This window comes from Monodelphis domestica, chromosome 6, assembly GCF_027887165.1.
Source record: "Monodelphis domestica isolate mMonDom1 chromosome 6, mMonDom1.pri, whole genome shotgun sequence".
In the NCBI taxonomy this organism is placed as follows: domain Eukaryota; kingdom Metazoa; phylum Chordata; class Mammalia; order Didelphimorphia; family Didelphidae; genus Monodelphis; species Monodelphis domestica.
This window is the reverse complement of record NC_077232.1, coordinates 75,663,692-75,685,641: the sequence shown is the minus strand read 5'-3', so window position 1 is coordinate 75,685,641 and position 21,950 is coordinate 75,663,692.

Genomic DNA, 21,950 nt, shown 5'->3' with positions numbered 1-21,950 from the left:
TAAAATAAGGTAAGAAAAAGAAAATAAAGGAATAAGAATAGACAATGAGGAAACAAAACTATTGCTCTTTGCAGATGGTATGATTGTATACTTAGAGAACCCTAGAAAATTAACTAAAAAGCTAGCTGAAACAATTAACAACTTTAACAAAATTACAGAATATAAACCTACACAAACTATCAGCATTTCTATATATCATTAACAAAATATAGCAGGAAGACATAAAAGGAGAAATTCCATTAAAATAGATGAAGATAGTATAAAGTACTTGGGAGTCTATGTGCCACAGAAAATCCAGAAACTATGGGAACACAATTACAAACATTTTTTCACACAAAGATAGTTCTAAACAATTGGAGAAATATTCATTGCTCATGGGTAGGCTGAGCCAAGATAACAAAAATTCTAATTCTACCTAAATTAATTTACTTATTCAGTTCCATACTAATCAAATCACCAAGGGATTATTTTACATAACGAGAAAAAATAACAATTCAACTGGAAGAACAAAAAGTAAAAATAATCAAAGAAGTCAATTGGGGGAAAATGTGAAGGAAGGATACCTATAGCAGTAGCAGATTTCAAACTATATTACAAAATGGTAATCATCAAAACAATCTGAAATGCTCACCTTCATCTTATTAGAAAGAAACAAAAATCCATGTTTGTTTCAGTAATACCCACAACTAGGCAATATACAATATTCTTATAGTCACCAAATAGTTCTAGTTATTAGGATTTACCAGCAAACAACCTTAAAGTCCTCATATAAGTAATATGTCATTTAGATGCTGGGAAACTGTATGTTTCAGTCATCTTTACTTTAACTGAATATCTTCTCTGTGGGGTTACTTTTGTAAATGTTTCTCATGCAACTATCTTTTTTAAATGCCACTTTGAATTAATGAAAATTTTCCCAATCAGAAAGGGGAACTTCTTGATATAACCTTAGAGAATATTGATTATATAATCTACTAGATTCACCAAACCATTTAGAAAAAATTCATGATATCTTCAAAGCACATCTTGGGAAATAGATGGCTGATAGATCAATGAGATAGTTTCAGAAATGGTTGAATGACTAGATCAAAAGAGAAGCCTTTAATATGCCAGTGAAAGTCTAGACATGAGCAGACTTATGGAATTTAGACTTGGAGGGGCCCTAATACAACCTAGTCATTTCACAAATAAACAAATGAAAGACTAGAGAGGATAATCACTTTGCAAAAGTTCACACTGATAATAAACAGTAGAGTCCAGACTCATTCCTGTCTTCTAATTCCAAATACAGTGGTCTTTCTACCACACTGTGATTGTCTCCAGTGGGGTGCCCAATGGATCCATCCCTGGCCCTGTTCTACTAAAGATTTTGTTCAATGACTATTATGAAGGCATAGAGGGTAGTTTTACAAAATTTGATTATAGTACAAAGATGAAACGTCTAACTAATATGTTGAACAATAAATTCAGACTCCAAGAGAGATTCAATAGGCTAGAATTATGAGCTAAATCTAATAAGTTGAAATATAATAGAGATTTATATTAACTCCTACACTTGGACTCATAAATAAATTGTATGAGTAGAGAATAATTCCTATCTTGAAAAAAACAAGGAGATTTAATAAATGTCAAGCCTTATATGTGTCAACGAATATGACAATATGCCAACCAATAGAAATTATAGTCTTAGATTAACAAGAGAGATAATTGTCCTGTTGACATCTGCCCTTATCAGACCAGTCTGCAGCATTGAGTCTAGTTCTGAGCACTACATTTTAAGAAGGTCCAAGCAAGTTGGTGCATATCTAAGGGAAGATGATCAGGGTGATGAGAAGATTGAAAATCATGCTCTATGAGGATCAGTGGAAGGAACTGGGGATGTTGAACCTAAAATTGAAAAGGCTTAAGAGGGACATGATCCCTGACTTCAAGTATTTGGAAGGTTGTAATGGGGAAAGGCATTAGATTTGCTCAACTTGCTCTCTTTGCAGACTAGACGTAGCAGTGGATAGAACATCATTCCTAGAGTCAGGAAGACTCATCTTTCTAAATTCAAATCTGGCCTCAGTAACCCTCACTGTGTGACATTGGGCAAGTCACTTAACCTAGTTTGTCTCCTTTTCATTTAGATGCTGGGAAACTACATTCTTCAGACATTTTAATTTTAACCGAATAGCTTCTCTGTGAGATTATTTTTTAATGTTTCTTATACAACTGTCCTTTTGTAAAATGAGCTGGAGAAGGAAATGGCAAACCACTCCAATAGCAATGCCAAGAAAACCCCAAATTGGGATCATGAAGAGTTGGATCCGTCTAAAATGACAAAAGCAACAAATTTGGTGGGGGGAGAGGGGGGAGTAAAATTAGCAGTAATTGTTAGTAGGTTCAAGGAAATAGGTTTCAGATCAATAGAAGGCAACATTTCCTAATGATCAGAGCCATCTGTCCAAAAAGCAGAAAGGGCTGTCTCTTGAGGTAATGAGCTCCCTTTACTAGAGTTATTCAAGAAGCCAAATCATAACTTGTCAGGGATGTCATAGAACAAGACCTCACTTCTGTGATTCGATTTGAGTGATGATGGAGTGATTCCATGAGGCTGGCTTCATAGATGCTTTTCCAAGCCAAAGAAAGAGCTCCTAGTCTCCCTAAAGAGCCATTATGTATTCCCCAACACACAGTGAACACGTTGCATCAGGGATAGCAGGTAACAGATGAAAAAGTACAAGAATGAAGCTATAAGATAGATAATTCCTGAGCTGCGTCCTTTACCATCCTTTCACCTTCCATGGCTGGTATTTCGATTTTGTTCTCTCCATTGGAAAAAAAAAAAGAAATGGAGAGGAGAAACTCTTCTTGGACCTGTCCCTTACTCAGAGCATTTCATCCTGGCTTCTTGTAGAAAGAGTTCTGGGCCCTCCCAGACCTGGGATAGGGAGCTTGTTAACAGCACCAGAGAAGGGCTTTCTTTACTCCACACAGGGAAGCCTGGGTTGTTTATTGAGGTCTGAAAAGCTTGCGTTTCTCATCTTTTTCCTTCTGAAACTCTTTCCTGGTGGTGTCTACCATGGGAATTGCCCCTTCTGCCCTCCTGCCTGCTCCTCAGGTCCTCAGAGGAGAGAATCCAGCTACTGAAATTTCCCTGGGGACTGATTTGTTTGAAAAAGGTTGTCTTCCCCTGCTACCTTCTGCCCCCTCCATTTGTTCCCATCAGAGGCAGCACAGATAGTCCTTCTGCTTCTGAACTAACTCCAAACCCTTGAGCCCAAAATACAATTCACCTCTAAGCTCCTGGAACTCAGCCCCAAGAGGCCCTTTCCCAGCTTGCCTGATGTCGAGAAGAAGAACGTGGGTTTTTGACAGAAGTGGCCCTGAGATCATCGCCCATTTGTCATGTGGATGGTGGATGGGTATTATTACGTGCTTCCCTTTGGACATCTGAGCCTGGAAAACCTTCACTCAGCTCCCAGGGCATTTTTTTTTTGCCTAACCCTGAACATAATCCCTCATCGACGTTTTAGACACCACATCAGAATTGGTATAAAAATATTAGTATAAAAGGAAGCAAAACAGAACTGTAGAATAGGCTGCTCCCCGTTTCCTTTCAAGGCCAGATTTATGAAGTGAAATGAATTCCAACAATTTGGGTCCAGCAGGGCCCCAGAGCAGCCAGTGCTTCCATCTTAAATACTGGCTACAAGGTTAAAATAACGCGCGTAAATATTATGATAAAGGTTTCACGTCCTGTTTGGAGGAGCTGCGGAGAATTGCCTTCTGTGCTGGGTGCTTGGAGTGCACTGCCTTTCATCTCGAATCTTGGGATCGAGCTGCTAAGGGGGGGCTTTGTCCCGGCTTTGCTGAGGCATTCAAGGGCTGGAGGAGGGGTGTTTGTGAGGCTGGAATGTCATCTGGGAGATTGGACTTCTTGGTGATTAGCTTGTGAATGCCTGACATTGGCAAGAAAAGGACCCCACAGTACTCAGAGCTGTCCAAGTCAAATACTGGTGATCCCAGGGAACCAGATAAGTTACATTTAGAGGCAAGACTTTCACAAAGTGAACAGGATGGTTTATAGTGAACAGATTGTGGAAGAGATATGAAGGGTACTAAAGAAACTATCCTCCTGTGAGGGGATCTCCCAGCCAGAAAAAGCTCAGTCACTCTTGCCTTGGGAAGGACCATAGGGTTTAGATATAGAGGATATATTGGAATTTATCTCATCTAAAGGCTTCATTTTACAAATGAGGAAACTGAGGTCAATGTGACTTGCTTATGGTCACATAGAGACTATGAGTAAATAAGAATATGAACTCAGAACCTTGTTTTGGACTGGAGGAAAGCATCATGTCAGTTAAATAGCAGCCATTGTTGCCTCATTTGTGAATGAAAACAATAAAACCCACCTCCTAGGGAAGATACAAGATCATCAAAATATTCGCATCTTAGGAGTAAGGCGCTTTGGAAATATATAGTGGAAGTCAAAGTCATGTTCCCTGATACTTGCCAGCAAGAATCAGCATTACTGATCTTCCACTAAGACAACTCTTCACTATAGGCACTGGACCAACACCCCTGAAATTCAACTCTAGTGTGAACACACTTTGATAAAAATCAAAGCCAAGCTGTTTCTCATCACTTAAGAAAGTAGAATGAACCTAAAGGGGAAAAGGAACTCTTAGAAAACCCCTAGAACACAGAAAGCTTTAGATGTTTAGAATGCAAACTTGTTGGCAAAATGGTAGGGAGAAGAATGGTATTGGAAGATTATAAATAATATCACCTCACAAAAAAGCCCAGAGGTGAAAATGAACCTCCCCCAACCCAACCCCCCAAAGCTTATCTTGAGACCTCTCTTAGCCAGATCATCCCATAGTGGAGAGCATGTGGAGGAAGATAATGAGAATGCAAAAAGGTCTTGATATCAGGCCAGATGATGATGGTCAAAGGAACTGATTATGTTTAGTCAGGAGATGAAAAAAGGCTTGAGAGAAGAGAGGATTATGGCTTTCTTCTAGTATTTGAAAGTCTCCCATTGTAGAAGAGTGGTCAGACTTTCCCTGCTTGGCACTTTTAAGTCAGATCTAGGTGCAATGGATAGTAGTTATAAAAGGGGTCAAATTTAAATTTTGATATTAAGAAAACCTTCCTAGAGCTTCCAGCTGCCCACGAGTGGAATGGACCTTCTCAGAAGTAGTGAGTTTCTCCTCAGTGGAATTCTTCAAGTAAAGCTGGATGACTGTCATGTACCCTATGGAGAGAATGAGTAATGAACTGGATGTCCTCTGAAAGTGTTTCCAAATCAAGAGATTTTGTGAAATCTAGGTAGCACCATGGATAGAGCACTTTACTTCCTCTTGGTAAGGCTTGAATTCAAATTCTGCCTCACATATTTAATTACTATGTGACTCATCCTCTCTCAGTCTCAGTTTCCTCCTCTGTCATATGGGAATGATAATAACACCTCACAGGGTTGTGGTAAGGATCAAATGTGATCATATTTGTTAAACACTTGGCAAACCTTAATTTGCTCTGTGAATGCTAGCTACTGGTAATATTATTACATTATGATGATATATTCTCTCCTTTTCCCTTGGTCCTTCCTCCCATGTACCTCAGCCTGTCAGGGCACAGCACTGATCTCTCTCCTGGGCTAAGTGACTGTCAAGAACAATTTCACCTGTATATTTTTGTCTCCTTGACACCTAATTCCAATAAAAACTCAAGTGTCCTCGGGGGCATCTAGTGCAACCTATGCCTGTACAGGAATTTCCACCCCAACACAACATCCCTGAAACATAGTCATCCAGCCTATCTGAAGACCTCTAACTACAGGAAAACTATTTCCTACCAAGAGAGCCGATTCCAACTGGAAAACTTCATTAGGAAATTTTTTTATGTGGAAATGAGATTTCTTCCTGTCATGGTGAGTCTATGACCCAGATCTTGATTTCATGCTCACATTATCCACAGCTCCCCTCTTCCCCACTCTCAAAAGGTTTCCATGTCTTCTCCAATAGCCTTGCCCTTCCCCATGAGTACTTCCTCCACTCCCAACTCTTGCCCAACTTTCCAGCTCTCCTTTGACTTCTCTATTAGATTTTAAGTCCCTTTAGGGTAGGGACTACTGGGTTTTGCTTGTATATGTATTCCCAGGGAGTAGCACAGCAACCAGTACTTAATGAATGCTCTCTCTCTCTCTCTCTCTCTCTCTCTCTCTCTCTCTCTCTCTCTCTCTCTCTCTCTCTCTCTCTCTCTCTCTCCTTCCACCCTCATCTTTGTACTTCTGTCTCTCTCTGTCTATCTCAGAAACTTCCTAGCTGTGACCCTGGGCAAATCACAATCTCTCTCTACCTCTTTTTTCTTGACTATAAGATATAGATCATAAAAGCACCTACTGGTGTGTGTAAGAGCAGATGTCCCAAAGAAAAGCTGATGGGCAGCATCCAAGGATCCTTGGGCTCTCAGCTAGTTTATCTGTATTTGACTGAGGGCCAAAGATGGACATAGTTGAACACCAACATAAGTCAGACTAGTCTAGTCTACGTTTAATCTTTTGAAAAACTAGCAGAAGTATTTGTTCATTGACTGAGTTTAAGTCAACCATAAATTTCAAGTACTAATAGTTTCCATGGCTGCCACATCATCCAAGCCTTTTTCAGTTCAAACCTGGGCTATCATACCAGTTTCTTAGATGATTTCTCTGGTCCTCCCCCTCCATCCAATCTTGTTCATGATAGCCATCCTGCTTGAAAACCTCCAATGACTGCCCATTGTCTTCAGAATAAAACCCCAACCTTAGGACTGCATCCAAGACCCTCAACTACCTGTCCCCAAACACCCTTTCCAGCCTCATGCGAAAGAGAAGGGAAAGCCCTCTATTCCAGAAGGGAATGCCATGTATATTATTCTAAAAAGGATTGGATCTGAAGTCAGAGGGTTCAAGTTCAAGTTCTGAGCTGTGTGATCTTTGTCACCCCCCTGGGGTTCATTTTCCTCCTCTGTGAAATGAGGGAGTCCCCAGCCACCTTCCGACTCTAAGTCCTATGAACCTAGACTTCTCGCTCTCTCAAGTTTTCTTTCGAAGGCTGATGTCTCTATAAGAGCCTCAGAAACTGGACTGGTGCCCAGGCATCTCTCTGCTGCCCATAGTGCTTACAAAGCTCCTGGCCCAATAAATGGTTTCGGCTTGATTTTGAAATAACTGCTGCTCACTAATGGTATTACAAAGTTTTGTTCAAAAGGTTCATCCTTCCCAGATTTCACATTAGTCAGACAGCTCTTAGTTAGGCATCTAATGCTGCCATTACTCAAAATTTGGATGTGAGCTTTAACATGTGACTGACAGAATGTAAGGTTTGTACAAATATATACAATCCTGGGCTTGGAGCTAGTAGCCATCTTTGAGATCATCCTATACACGGGCTCTAAACCTGTGGTCTGAGGACTCATATTCATTTTAAAAAATAATTTGATAACTGCATATCAATGTGTTTGGTTTCCTTTGTAATGCTATGTATTTTATTTGATAGTTTTATTTTTTATTCATTTTTGTTTTTAAACCCTTACCTTCCATCTTGGAATCAATACCAGGTATTGGTTCCAAAGCAGAAGAGTAGTAAGGGCTAGGCAATGGGGATTAAGTGACTTGCCCAGGGTCACATGGCTAGGAAGTGTTTGAGGTCAGATTTGAACCCAGGGCCTCCAATCTCTGGGCCTGACTCTCTATCCATTGAGCCACCCAGCTGCCCCCATTTGATGATTTTTTAAATTTTTTTATTTAATTGATTAATTAATAAAATCATTTGAGGATTTTTAAAACACAGGGGCTCAGTGACTTCTCCAGTTGGCCAAAGGAGTCCATTACACATAAAAATTAAGAAAACCTGGTCTATTGCAATCTCTTGATTTTACAGGGGAGGAAACTCTCACAGAGAGATGATGTGATTTATCTAAGGTTACCTAGATCAGAAGCAGAAGACTGGAATATGGGCTCATAAGTCTAGCCTAACTCTCACATTTTACAGATGAGAAAACTGAGGCTCATGGAAGTTAAATGACTCAAATTCTACCTCTGATTCCAAGGGTATAAGTTCAACCCTCTAAGTTCATTTCTCTTTCCACCACAACCACATTGCCTCCCAAGGAGACAAAGGCTTCTCCAGGGTTTGACTGGGGGTCTCCAGGATACACGGGATGGAGAACGTAGGCTCATATCATAGAGGACCCCAATCAGGGTCAAGGAAGATATCTTTGATGATCCTTTGAAACCTCAGCATTGAGTTTCCAGAAATCCAACCACACTAAAAGCTTTAGACTTGACTGAATGAATGAAAAGACATTTACTAATCACTTTGTGCAAAGCACTGTGCTAAGAACTGGGGATGCAAATGAAAAAGCAAGAAAGTCCTTCCTTTGTAGAAGTTCATATTGTAATAGAGGTAACAATCTACACAGAGATTTCAGCTGTATGTCACAGGGAAAGGTCTCCTGGTCCAAAGGGGATGGCCACAAAAGAGATGGTTATCGAATGTTATTTCCATTCATAAACTCTGCTGGTTTCTGAATTTGAACCATTTGACAGTGCCAAGGACTTTGATGGTGAGATCTTTCTTTTCCAGGTCTTCAGTAGAGATGGTAGGTGAGGAGGTAGAGGGCCACAGTGCCCCAACAGAGATGGTACAAGTCACATCTCCACATACGTTGCTTCCCTGAACTAGTTGGTCCCCAAAACCAGTTGTCTAAGGGATGCCACTGTTGCAAGGGCTCTTCCCTGCTTGCTGGTGGCAGTAGTTGGTGTTGGTGGTGGCATGGGTGGTGGAACCCTTCTTTCCAAGGGTTACTTCCCCCCAGTAATGGCTTCAGGGGCTGAAATGGAATCAGGGGCAGTGGTGTGGGTACCACTGCTATTCTGGACTCAGAGTTTTGAAATGTCACTTCTAAGCTCTGAAGGGAGGTGGTGATTGAGGTGAATTGACCCACCTGGCCCATACCCCCACTATCTCTCTCTCATGATGCCTTGCTATTTCAGCTTGTGAGAAAAACATTCATCAGGAGACCTGAGGATGACTTCTCACACTTAGGTGAGTCTCTTTCCTTCTCTGGGCCTCAGTTTCCTAATCTGTAAAAAAAAAGGAAGGTTGGACTAGATGTTCTTTAAACTTTTTTCTAGGTGGAGAAGTCTATCCATATTAGTTAACCAAGTTTTTTCTACACCCTTCGGAAGTCAATCCTTCTGTCTTCCAGAGTGGCTTTGCTTGATATCTGCCCTAAGACCTTTCTGAGGAGGAATGTAGTGAGGAAGATGGTTTGGGATCACCAACTTGCCGGATGATTCTAAAGCCTGGGGGACCCTCCCAGTACCTGAGCTGGCAGCTGGCTGTCTTCCAGTCAGGAGATGCCAGTGTATCTTCAGGCCGTACAGAGGGTGGGGCCTTGGCATGAGGTGAGCTGAGAAAGGATGGAGCTGTCACTGATCCAGGTCCTCCCTGCCTGTGCCTCCCAGACTGAGAACCTTGCTCCATCTCTCTGGCAGCCTCTTCTCTCTCCCGTGGCTGTGGTTCTTGGGCTGCTCCCACCCACACAGTCTGGAGTATGGTCAACCCTTATTCAAACTCTCTGAACCCCTCCAGCAAGCCAGCCCAGGCCAATTTTGCACAGGCCTTCTTTTTGTGTGTGAACTTCCAGGCCCTCCCAGCCCCAAGAGCAAAGGAACATAGCCCATGGGCCTGGGCTCTGTTCCTTCCTGGCATGCCATGAGACCTTACTGCCTACCATGTCCCCTGGAGCTACACAGACCAAAGACCCTTTCATGGGAGGGAAAAGGAAGCTGAGCTCCTGAGTAATGACTGCCTCTTCAGCTTAGGATGCTCCAGGAGGAAGAGGGGCCTCAAAGAGAGATGATGGACTAGGAAAGACAATGTGCTGGGCATTTCACAACTTTTAAAGAGCCAGAGAGGGGAAGGAAGAAGGAAAGGAGAAAGAGAGGAGGAGAGAGAGAGAGAGAGAGAGAGAGAGAGAGAGAGAGAGAGAGAGAGAGAGAGAGAGAGAGAGATGGAAAAGAAAAGAGGAAGAAATAGAGAGGGGGAGAGAAGAGATGGAGAGGGAGGGAGAATGAAAGAGAGGAAAAAGGGAGGACCAGAAAGGACAGGAGATCCATTAAGAACTTCATGGCGGAGGGGGCAGCTAGGTGGCTCAGTGGATGGAGAGCCATGCCTAGAGATGGAAGGCCCTGGGTTCAAATCTTGCCTCTGACATTTCCTAGTTGTGTGGCCCTGGGCAGGTCACTTAACTCCCATTGCCCAGCCCTTACCACTTTTCTGCTTTGGAACCAATACACAATATTGATTCTAAGATGGAAGGTAAGGGTTTTTTTTAAGTAACTTAATTGGAAGATGTAGAGTGGATTATGGCCTGACAGAACATCTTCCTTACAACTCCAGGATATAAGAACTCTGCCAGGGGAGGCCCCACTTAGGACCTGGAGATAAAGATGCCTTGTGATGAGGAATGAGTGCCCAAACTACATCCCACCCACCCACCTCTGCAATCTCTGTTTCTTCTTCAAATGAAAGTAGTGCTTCTACAAAGCCCATCAAAGAACTAGGTTCTTTGAAGCTCAAAGCTACAAGAGACCTCTGAGATCACCTGGCCTCATCCATACCTGAAGAGAAATCCTTTCTTATGACATCCTTCAGAAATCATCATCCATACTTTTCTTGGAGATCTCCAGGAAGGGGGAATTCTCCATTCCATGGTAAATTAGAAAAAAAAAAATTGACCTTGGAGTCAAGAAAGACCTGAGTTCAAATCCTGATTCTTGCTACGTATAAGCAAGGGCAAATCACTTAATCTGAGCCTTAACTTTGCCTTCTGTAAAATAGGAACAATAACACCTTTATCAGGATAATAATACCAGGAAGACCTTCAAGTTATAGACAAGTTGGGTGACCAAAAATTATGGGAAAGATGCTAATCTGCATTAGTGGAAGGTATGTCTTCGACATGAATTCCTTGTGCTAATGAAATCCTAGTTCAAAAAAATATTTTTTAAATAAAAAACCCTATAGTACCCCTCTCACAAAGCTATTGTTTTAAGATTAAATGATGACCAAATAAAATAATGTTTAAAAAAAGATTAAATGAGATTTGTAAAGTATTTTGTAAACCTTAAAGTGCTCTAAAGCATATAAAATATACAAGAAAGATATTTGAAAGTATTTAAATGTCAGATATTATTACCTCCAAAGACAACCAGCCTCACTCTTGGACTTTGCTAAATCTTGGGACGTTTTTCCTCATTAACTTACAAAGAACTTCAATCTGTCCCCCTTTGGAGTTTCTACCCCCTGCTTCTGATTCTACCTCCTCTGGCCAAGTTCAAGTCCAAGTAGTTGAGTTCATTGGCTACCTCTCCCCCCCACAGCTCTTCAAATACTTTAATCATCAAAATCCCTTGAAGACAGCTTTCACGTCTCTCTAAGTCTGCTCCTTTAGGGCACAGTTCCTAATTCTTTGAGCGTCCTTAAAAATGTGGTTCCCAGAACTAAACACATTGTTCTAGGTGTGATCCAGCTGAGGAAAGGGTCAGTGAGACAGATTTCTTGACATTGCATCTCTATTGCAATGTAGAAGACAGACCAATGACCTCCCAGTCTGCAGAGCATTCATTGATCCTATTGAGTCCTTCCAGTCTTGGCCGACTTTTTTGTGGCCCCATTTGGGGTTTTCTTGACAGAGGTAAAGAGGTGGTTTGCCATTTCCTTCTCCAGCTCATTTGACAGATGAGGAAACTGAGGCAAACAGGCTGAAGTGACTTGCCCAGAGTCACACAGTTAGTAATTGTCTGAGGCCAGAATTAAACTCAAGATGAGTCTTCCTAATTCCCCAGTGCTACCTAGTTGCCCCCAGAGCATTCATAGTATGTACATTCTGCTGCTAATCCACATGAAAGCTTGGTGAGCCTGCTTCTATAAATGTGTTATACAGAGACTGCTACACTGTGGTACAATCAAATGTAATGGACTTCTCTACTAGCAGCAGTGATCTAGGACAATCCCAAGGGACTTATGAGAAAGAACACTATCCACATCCAGAGGAAGAACTGCGGGAGCAAAAACACAGAAGAACAACTGCTTGATTACAAGGGTCAATGTGGACATGATTGGGGATGTAGACTCTAAACAATCACCCTAGTGCACACATCAACAACATGGAAATAGGTCTTGATCAACGACACGTGAAACCCAGTGGAATTGCACATCGGCTACAGAAGGGGGTGGGGGAAAGGGAGGGAAAGAACCTGAATCTTGTAACCATGGAAAAATATTTTAAATTAATTAATTAAATAAAATTTTTCAAAAAAAAACTGTGTAATAGACCAGCTGGAACCTTTTTTCTTACTGATTCAGAGCATGCTCCAATATTCAACTACTGTTTTCTGGTGGCTTACTGAATAAAGATAAGTCTTTTAATTAGCCGTTCAGTGTAAATACAAATGTTCAAAGAGACAAACATTTCTCCCTCTTTCCTGGTGGCAAGAATTGTTTTGGTTGTCATAAAAAGAGACTCCCATTCAAGGATAGGTTAGACTATGTACACTCTCCAGAGAGGGAGAAATTGATTAGTATTGATTCTTTTTTATCTTTTTAAACCCTTACTTTCCATCTCAGAATCAATATTATGTATTGGTTCCAAGGCAGAAGAGTGGTAAGGGCTAGGCAGTGGGGGTTATGTGACTTGCCTAGGGTCATACAGCTAGGAAGTGTCTGATTTGAACCCAAGACCTCCTATCTCTAGGCCTGGGTCTCCATCCACTGAATCACCTAGCTTTTCCACCATAGTATTGATTCTAAGACAGAAGAGAAGGGTTTAAAAAAATACTGAGCATGAATTCAAAGGGCATTATTCCCATCAGTTATAGCTTCTGCCAAGAATTGTTGACGCAAACCCTAGAATGTACAAGGGAATGTATAGAGGAGAGAGTATGCACATTTGGAGGGGGGGGTGTATTTGTATTTCTGTCCTTACTATGCTTTCTCAGTAAATATCTCTTTGTAAAAGTACATAATATTAACTGGTGCTACTAAGGTAATATCATTGGATCAACTGATAACGGGGAGGCAATCACTGACAATTTAAACTGGGAAGGTGTTAACTGGCAATAAATATTGGGAAAATATACTAAATGAGAACTTATGAATAATAGCATTAGAAAGAAACTCCTGACTTCTCAAGGTTACCTCTAGAGCCCTACAAGAGAAAAGTAGACCCAAAATCATTAACCTAAAGCTAACATTAATCCAATGTTAAATTTCATCTCATTAGACAGTTCATTTTTCTAGCCTGTCAAGATTTTTTTAGATCCTGTCATTCAGTATAGTAGGCATATCCCTCTCTGCTTTGTGTCACTATCTATACCCTTGTTCAAGTCTCAGAACCAATAACAGAGTCCCAGGGTTCTCTCCGAGAGCTATCTCTCTAAGCTAGGAATTCCCTTTACTTTTAAAAATCTGTTTCAAAATGTAAAAAATAAAATCTTCTAAGCTCAAGGGCTATATGAAAACAGTCAGGTAGCTGGCTTTGGCCTGTGGGACATAGTTTACTGATTCTTGCTTTAAGCAGACCTCAAACCATTAATCACTATAATCTGGTCATTTAACCAGTTTGAAGTCCCCTGAAAAAAATCATCCAGCCCATCTCTCTCCATCCTGTTCACAAGGTTATCATCAAACACTTGGTCAAATGCTTTGTTAAAATCTAAGTGCCTTTCTTTATGAACTCACGCTTGCTTTGGATCCCTTTCTAAAGGTCCATAAATTATTCTTTTAATAATATATTTTAGGATTTTGCCAAGGGTCATTCAGTTTCATTATAGGAAGCACAGAACCAAGGATCTTCACAACTTTGGGAGATAGGTATTATTATTGCCCCCATTTTATAGTTGGGGGAGACCGAGGCAGACAATGTGACTTGCCCACAATCTCACAGTTAATAAGTGTCTGAGGCTGGATTTGAACTTGGGTCTTCCAGATACCAGACCTAGCACCCTTTACACTTTGCTTCCTATTTTCCTCTAAAGATAAAAAATTTCTCAGAGTGGCTCAGCAATCATTTCTGACAATTCTTTCAGTACCTCAAGATGTCATTCCCAAGAGCCTGGCTGTTTGAATAACTCAAAGGCAGCCAGTTGCTTGATCCCTTAGCATTGCTTCCTTTCACTTGGGTTCCAATTCCCTCTTAACCACATTTTTCCATCCTTCTTAGTCCAAAGATCCTTTGCAAAGAGGACAGAACTAAAATACAAGTTGAGTAGTTTTGCCTTGTCCGTGTCCTTATTTCTTCTTTAATCCTCCTTTGGACCCCTATAAGTGTTTAAGGAATAATTGGAACTCAAATCCTCCTATCTAAAAGGTCAGCATTCTCTTCAGTCTGCCATATTACTACTCTGAAGAATGGTATCTGGCAGCATAATCTATTTGAAAGAAAAAGAGAAAGTATCTGGCAATCCAGACCACCATAAGCACACAACACCCAGAATCTTTATGGGCAGACACTGAAGAGGTAGCAGCTGCATCCTTGAGTTGAAGAGGGCACACAACTGCTTTTAGTGGTTGATGAATCCCCACCCTGCCTTCCCAGGAAACAAACGGTGAGAGAAAGTTGGCACATCCTTCAGTTGTTGGTAAATAGTGATGTGAAGGTGGTTGAAAATCAACCCTTGGGTTTTTGACAGAATATTAAAGGTAGAAGATGAAGGATACAAAGAAAGGGGATATCAGCGTAGGATTTGGAATGATTTGTGTTCTAAGTAGTGAAGATGGATGAGTCAATGACATACTCACATGGGTAAGCTGTAGGAATATGAGTAAATATGCGTTTGTGTGTGTATATGTGTATGTAAAGGATGGGTTGGAGGTTCGTATCTCTGAGTAACCTGACAGTTCATCTGGGTATGTATCCTCCAAAGTTTGGGGTGCTCCCTCTAGTGAGCCATCATTGAGAAAGGGTAGGGATGATTGAAAATTAAGTCAATAAATGGAATCAGATGTGCTACTCTCCCTTCCATTGCATGCCCCCAATTTAACCTATAAATATATTATTTGTGCATAGTTATTTATTAACCCTTTGATAGTAGGGGCAGCAGTTTGGTTTTGTTCTTCGGTCTTTCTTTGGCTCTTAAGAGCTTAGCACAACATTTGGTACCTAGCAGACTTTTATTTATTTATTTGTTTGTTTGTTTGTTTGTTTATTGACTATAGATGAACACTTTAAAAAATGTATTTAGAATATTTTTCCATGGTTACATGATTTATGATTTTTCCCACCCCTCTTCCCTTCTCCCTCTTTGAGCTGACAAGCAATGCCACTGGGTTATATACTTTGTATCATTGTTAAAAACCCATTTCCATGTTATTCATATCTGCAATAGAGTGATCTTTTAATACCAAAACCCAAATATATCCCTATCCAACCATGTGATCAATCATATGTTTTTCTTCTGTGTTTCTACTCCCACAGTTCTTTCTCTGGGTGTGGATAGTGTTCTTTCCTCTGGATTATCCTTGATTATTGCATTGTTGCTAGTAGAGAAGTCCATTACGATTGATTGTGCCACAGTGTATCAGTCTCTGTTTATAATATTCTCCTGGTTCTGCTCCTTTCAGTTTGTATCAATTCCTGGAGGTCATTCCAGTTCACATTGAATTCCTCCACTTTATTATTCCTTTTAGCACATAGTATTCCATCACCAACATATAGCACAGTTTGTTCAGCCATTCCCCAATTAAAGGGCATCCCCTCATTTTCCAATTTTTGGCCACCACAAAGAGCATAGCTATAAATATTTTTGTACAAGTATTTTTCCTTATTATCTCTTTGGAGTATAAACCCAGCATGGCTGGATCAAGTCTTTTAGCGCCCTTTGGGCATAATTCCAAATTGCCCTCCAGAATGGTTGGACCAATTCCCAACTCCACCAGCAGTGTATTAGTATACCAGTTTTGCCATATCCCCTCAAACATTTATCACTTTCCTTTTCTGCCATATTGGCCAGACTTAAAAGAAAAACTTTATCTTCCATCAAAGTTATTTCTAAGTATTGTTTCCAAAGTAGAAGAGCAGTAAGGGCTAGGCAATTGGGGTTAAATGACTTGCCCGAGGTCACACAGCTAGGAAGTGTCTGAGGCCAGATTTGAATCCAGGACCTCCCATCTCTAAGCCTGTACATAATAAATTCTTAATGTTTATTGACTTGGGTTGACTTGACTGTATGCAGTCACATAAGGGACACTGAGTCCCTGTGCTAATCTCATATTGTAAAACTGATATTGTAGAGACACTACTGGTAATTCCTGGAAGTAGATATACCTGTTTGGAGTAGTTCTAAACACCCAATAGACCCCATAAGGGGACAGAAAGAACCATTTTTTGGGATTATAGGAGAGGGAGGGGGAAAGGCAAGGTCAGAGATGGAAGTCAAGCAAGCAGACAAAGAGTTTCGAGAGTGATTAAACTTGAATGTATGTATTTGCGGGGTCATGTAATTTACCTTCATTCATTTATTCATTCATTGAAAAAAATCATTGTGTCTGCAACAAAAATAAAAAGAACTCACATTTATATAGTGCTTTAAGGTTTGTATTGCAATTTACATATAGAATCAATATTTATATAACCTTTGATGAAAAAGTCTGGGATTCTGCTTCTAGGAGAATCGTGACTACATGTAATAGAAGCACTTTTTGAGCATGTGTAGACATTCTGTAACTGATTCTGATTTGTTAACCATATGGTGGACAGCAGCCCATTTAAATTGGTTACAGTTAGAACTAGAACTATGGATAGCTTCAAAAGGGTTTAGTCTTTGGCTCTTTCTCTGGATTAGAGTTTTTCTCTTGGTCTAACTCTTTTGTTGATAGTGTTTGGGGATAGACAATGCTGTGAGGGGAAACGCTTCCAATCAATTCTCCTTCAAAGACAACTTCAGTTCTTTGCCTGATTCAACATTTGTCCTTTTGTTTTAAGTGAAAGAATTCTTTGACTAAAACCTTGCAAGTATTGAAAGGCCAAGATGTAAGCCATTCAAGAATCTGGATTTGTAGCCATCCTGGGACCCATATCCACTCAATAAGTGACTTTTAAAAAATGAATTTATTTTTTAACATTCCTTTTTATTTAATTAATTTAAAATATTTTCCATGGTTGCATGATTCATGTTCTTTCCCTCCCCTTCTCACTCCCCCCTCCCATAGCCAATGAGCAATTCAACTGGGTTTTACATGTGTTATTAATCAAGACCTATTTTCATATTATTGATATTTGCATTAGGGGGATCACGTAGAGTCTACATCCCCAGTCATATCCCCATCAAACTACTAGATCAAGGAAATGTTTTTCTTCTATGTTTCTGCCCCCACAGATCTTCATCTGGATGAGGATAATAGTGTTCTTTCTCATAAGTCCTTCAGAAATGTCCTGGGTCATTGCACTGCTGCTAGTAGAGAAGTCCATTGCATTTGATTGTGCCCCAGTATATCCATTTCTGTGTATAAGGTTCTCCTGGTTCTGCTCCTTTCACTTTGCATCAATTCCTATTCACATGGAATTCCTCCAGTTCATCATTCCTTTGAGCACAATAGTATTCCATCACCAACATAAACCACAATTTATTCAGCCATTCCCCAATTGAAGGGCATCCCCTCATTTTCCAATTTTTTGCTACCACAAAGAATGCAGCTATGAATATTTTTGTACAAGTCTTTTTCCTTATTATCTCTTTGGGGTATAAACCCAGCAGTGGTATGGCAGGATCAAAAGGCAGGTCGTCATTTAAAGCCCTTTGGGCATTGTTCCAAATCGCCTTCCAGAATGGTTGGATCAATTCACAACTCCACCAGCAATGCATTAGTGTCCCAATTTTGCAACATCCTCTCCAATATGTATTACTTTCCTTTGCTATAATATCAGTCAATCTTCTAGGTGTGATTTGGTACCTCGGGGTTGTTCAGATTTCATTTCTCTAATTATAAGAGATTTAGAACACCTTTTCATGTGCTTATTGATAGTTTTGATTTCTTTATCTGAAAACTGCCTATTCATGTCTCTTGCCCATTTATCAATTGGGGAATGGCTTGATTTTTTTGTACAATTGATTTAGTTCCTTATATATTTGAGAAATTAGACCTTTGTCAGAGGTTTTTGTTATAAATATTTTCCCAATTTGTTGCTTCCCTTCTAATTTCGATTGCATTGGTTTTGTTTGTACAAAACCTTTTTAATTTAATGTAATCAAAATTATTCAGTTTACATTTTATCATATTTTCTATTTCTTGCTTGGTCTTAAATTCTTTCCTTTCCTATAAATCTGATAGGTATACTATTTTACGTTCACCTAATTTACTTATATTTAACATTCCTTTTTTAAAATTATGAGTTCTGGGGTAACATAGTAGATAGAGAAACGGTCCTGAAGATGGGAGGATCTGGGTTCAAATATGGCCTCAGACACTTCCTAGCTATGTGACCTTGGGCAAGTCATTTAACCCTAATTGCTTAGCCCTTGCTGCTCTTCTACCTTGGAACCAATACTTAGAATTAATTCTAATGGAAGGTAAAGGTGTTTTTTTTTTTTTAATCTACTATGTAGGGGCCAGCTGGATGGCTCAGTGGATTGAAAACCATGCCTAGAGATGGGAGGTCTTGGATTCAAATCTGGTCTCAGACACTTCCTAGCTGTGTGACCCTGGGCCAGCTACTTGACCCCCATTGCCTAGCCCTTACCACTCTTCTGCCTTGGAACTAACATGTAGTATTGATTCTAAGAGGGAAGGGAAGGTTTTAAAAAAATCTACTATACTCCAAAGACTCTGCTAAGCTCTAAAGACCCAAAAGTCCCTGCCCCTGATTATCAACGGGTTCATAGTCTAATGGGGGAAACAACATTATATATATATATGTGTATGTATATATATATATATATATATGTATGTATATATATACATATATATGTACATATATATAGGTATATATGATATAAATAAAATATATTTAAAATAGAATATAAATAACACATACATTTTTTTGTGGCAGCAAAGAATTGAACATTGAGACATTGCTCACCAACTGGGGAATGGCTAAACAAGTCATGGCATATGATTATGATGGAGTGCTACTGTGCTATAAAAAATGATGAAGGGGTGGCTTCACACAAAACATGGCAAGACCTATATTAACTGATACAAAGTGTAATGGGAAGGATCAGGAGATCACTGTCCATAGTGATAGCAATGTTGTAATGATGAGCAACTGAGAAAGACTTGGCTTCTCTGATCAATACAATGATCCAAGACAATTCCAAATGATTCAAGATGAAAAAACACTTTTCAGTTCCAGAGAGAACTAATGAAGTCTGAGTGAAAACTGAAGTATAATTTTCTCACTTTGTTTTTTATTTCTTTTTTACTATATGGATGAGATGGAACTATGTTTTGCATGATTTCACATGGAAAATTAGTTATATAGTTTGCCTTCTCAGTGGGTGAGGGAGGGGTGGGAGAGAGGGAGAGGATTTGGAAATCAGAATTTAAAAAATGTTTAAAATAGATAAATATTAATAAAAAAAATTTAAGTGCCTAGAACAATGCCTGGAACCCAGTAGGTGCTATAGAAATGCTTATTTCCTTCCCTTTCCCTTCTGAAATTCTTCAGAGAGGGTCATCCCAGTCACTACCTCCCCGGGTAGCCTGTCCCACTTTTAGACAGCCTGAGAAAGTTAGTTTTTTTCTCAGATCAAGAATTTAACTCTATTTCTCCACAACTATCCTGTTGCTCCTTGTTCTGAATCTGGAGCTAAGGAGAACCCATCTCACCCTTTCTTCCATATGATAAAAGTCAGCTCTTCAAATCCTTGAAGGCAGGTTTCATGTTTACTCTTGTCTTTTCTTTTCACTGAACTCTGGTTCCTGGCATGATACGAAGGTCTTTCTCAATCCTGATTGCTTTCTTCTAGACATTCTACCTTACTGATGTCCTTCCTAAAATATGATACCCCAAACTGAATGCAGCATCCCAGATGTACTCCAATCATGTCACAAAACAGCAGGACTATCACCTTCATTCTGGACCCTGTTATTATCTTAATGTACTTCTTAATTGTTTTTTTCTTTTTCTTTTTTTAACCCTTACCTTCCATCTCAGAATCAATACTGTGTATTGGTTCAAAGGTAGAAGATCGTTAAGAGCTAGGCAATGTGGGTTAAGTGACTTGCCCAGGCTCACACAGTTAGGAAGTATCTGAGGTCAAATTTGAACCCAGGACCTCCCATCTCTGGGCCTGACTCTCAATTCAATGATCCACCCAGCTTCCCCCCCTCCCTGATTACTTTAGCATTGTTGACTACCATGCCATATTATTGACTGGTCTTGGGTTTTCAGTCACCCAGACCCCCAGATCTTCTTTCAGAATAACTGTCTAGTCACTAATGTTTACTAGACAATGATTGTGACATTTAGTCAAAAATTTAAATATTTCAGTAGCAAGAGAGAAAGAGTTTCCAGCAAGAATAGTTCTCCTGATGCTTCCTTCCTCAACCTCAGATGCCCACATCTTCCATGGCTACAGATGACCTTAAGAAGATTTCTCTACTGAATTCTGAAAGAGGTCCAAAATTTGACTGGACTCATCGAACCAGATATTTCCCTTGCCAGAGACTCTGAAACATACAAACAGATGAATTCATCTCCAAGCATATCCCTCTCTAGCCTCTAGTCCAATGCATCTGATTTGTCAATGCCCAGATGGCCCTGCCTGCTCTGGACAGACTCCCCAAGATGTCTGTCCCAATGATGTTCTGTTTATAAATATCCTCTCTCCTACCCCCTGCCAGGAAAGACTCTAAGAAAGAGGTTACTCAGATCCAGCAGAACCTGAAGCCAAACTGACCTGTTTACTGCCATATGCTGCTGGACCTCAGAACAGCCCCCACCATCCCCTGAGAAACAGCCTTCCAGAGCCAGCAGCCTGAATCTCCTCCATCAAGGTGAGATCCACATTTAAGGAAGGACATGATCACTCTCTTGCCCAAAGCATCATCCTTCGGATTAACCCTCTCCATTGAACATAATTCCATTTGTCTCTGCTATTGATGGCTTGGCTGTGGGGACTGGCATGGCCTCCCCATTTTTTGGCCCTTGCATACTCCCAGGAGTCAAAGCAATCATTCTTTTACTCCCAGGCACCATGTCATGTTTATAAATGTTCTTTACAGAGGAAAGACTGACTAAGACACGAGGAGGGGAATCATTCTGACCCAGCTTAACTCAAACCAGAGTGGAGGTGTTTATGACTTTGTCCAGCTAGGTCTCAGCCCGGCCCAAACTAGACCTTGTGTGAGCCAGCCTTAAAGGTCAAACTTCTCCAGGAGCTGAGTCCATGTCCCAGGAAATGGTCAAGGAAAGCCCAAACCCTGGGTAGGTCACTTAACCCCCATTGCCAAGCCCTTACCACTCTTCTGCCTTACAACCAATACACAGTTTTGGTTCTAAAATGGAGGGTAAGTGTGAAGAAGAAGAAGAAGAAGAAAGAAGAAGAAAGAAGAAAGAAGAAGAAGAAGAAAGAAGAAGAAGAAGAAGAAAGAAAGAAAGAAAGAAAGAAAGAAAGAAAGAAAGAAAGAAAGAAAGAAAGAAAGAAAGAAAGAAGAAAGAAGAAAGAAAGAAAGAAAGAAAGAAAGAAAGAAAAGAAAGAAAGAAAGAAGAAAGAAAGAAAGAAAGAAAGAAAGAAAGAAAGAAAGAAAGAAAGAAAGAAAGAAAGAAAGAAAGAAAGAAAGAAGAATCAGGAGGAAGGAAGAAAGAAGAAAGAAAGAAAGAAAGAAAGAAAGAAGAAAGAAAGAAAGAAAGAAAGAAAGAAAGAAAGAAAGAAAGAAAGAAAGAAAGAAAGAAAGAAAGAAGAAAGAAAGAAA